Here is a 2,062-nt window from a genome sequence, read left to right on the forward strand (position 1 = left end):
GTCCCTGGTACGAATCCAGGCTGTATCACATCCTGCCGTGATTGGGAGTCCCATAGGGCGGTGCACAATTGGCCCAGCGTCGTCTGGATTTGGCCGGGGTAGGCCATCATTGTAAATAAGATTTTATTCTTAGCTGACTTGCCTAGTTAAATAAAGGTTACACACACACATCACACCACACTGACCAAAAAGTTATTTTGTTGGCATTTACATATGTCCCCATTACCAGTAAAAACATAATCAAAACCTCATTTCTTTCACTTTATTGCTGTGCTGTTTGGTTGTTTATTTGTACAGTCGTTTCATTCTGAACCACGATTTCTATATTGCGTCGTTTGGGTCTTTGCCCGTCAACAAGCTTATTTGACCAATCAGGACCTGAATATGACTACACGTCAAAAATTAATTTAATGCGTTCATACATTTTTCACGTAGATATTACAATATCAATCGTATTGTCACACCGATTCATCGATACGTATGCTATGGTGCTGTTAAAGTTGCCTCTCGCACCTACAGTGCTGGTCATAAAACAAGCTCGCTAAACTGATGGATAACAAACTATGTTCTTCCCCAAACACATTGCAAAACGACATCATCTGTTTCAGCTAGCTAACTATTTGGCTTGGTGTCATCTAAAATCGGATACGTAAGGCTGCCTCTCGGTGCGAACTTTACGTGCTGGTCATAAAACATAGCAAAACGACATCTGTTTCAGTAGCTAGGCGTCATCTAAAATAACCCTAATTTATAAGAAAGTTCTTAGTTGATTAATGGTGGTGGGACCCATCTGTGTGAATCTAGCTACAATAGTGGACTTTGCGGTTTGCCTTCAAAATAAAAGTATGGCATAATTCTGCTATTTGTATTCATTTGCATTACCGTCAATGACATACTTTTATTTTGAAGGCAAACCGCTATTATGTAGTACCAGTCCCAGTCCTGTCTCAGACCACACACTGCAGTACTAGTACCAGTACTAGTACCAGTCCTGTCTCAAGAGTAACAGAGTAGAATCTCTTTGGGTCCCCAGGACCAGGCGAAAAGACCGGAATAGAGAGATTGTCCAAGAAAATAATAACTCAAAATTCAGCTCAACTATAGAAGACTTTTATATTGGCTCATATCATTGGTTCATATCATTGACTCATATCATTGACTCATATCATTGGCTCATATCATTGGCTCATATCATTGGCTCATATCATTGACTCATATCATTGACTCATATCATTGGCTCATATCATAATAGCTACCAAGACGTTAGTCCTGATTTCCAGCCCTTACCTGTCAGTTTGATAATTCAGCTTTTGTTCTGACATAGTAAAGAAATTAAATAATAATGGAGATTAAATAATGATGCAATGTGTCAATGAGGTCAAAGGTTACAGATTCAGAGTTCATAGAGCCAGTGTGGTGACTCAGATCTCTGTGATTTTACTGATGAGATGTTGGATGTGTTTCAGGGGATCCGTTTGAGCAAGGTGAGGCACAGCGCTGATCTAGATCACACAATCTAGATCACACAATCTAGATCACACAATCTAGATCACACAATCTAGATCACACACAATCTAGTTCACACACAATCTAGATCACACAATCTAGATCACACAATCTAGATCACACAATCTAGATCACACAATCTAGATCACACACAATCTAGTTCACACACAATCTAGTTCACACAATCTAGATCACACAATCTAGATCACACAATCTAGATCACACAATCTAGATCACACAATCTAGATCACACACAATCTAGTTCACACAATCTAGATCACACAATCTAGATCACACAATCTAGATCACACAATCTAGTTCACACAATCTAGATCACACAATCTAGATCACACAATCTAGATCACACAATCTAGATCACACAATCTAGATCACACAATCTAGTTCACACAATCTAGATCACACAATCTACGATTCACACAATCTAGATCACACAATCTAGATCACACAATCTAGATCACACAATCTAGATCACACAATCTAAGATCACACAATCTAGATCACACAATCTAGATCACACAGATCTAGATCACACAAT

This window comes from Oncorhynchus gorbuscha, linkage group LG10 (genome assembly GCF_021184085.1).
Source record: "Oncorhynchus gorbuscha isolate QuinsamMale2020 ecotype Even-year linkage group LG10, OgorEven_v1.0, whole genome shotgun sequence".
Classification (NCBI taxonomy): domain Eukaryota; kingdom Metazoa; phylum Chordata; class Actinopteri; order Salmoniformes; family Salmonidae; genus Oncorhynchus; species Oncorhynchus gorbuscha.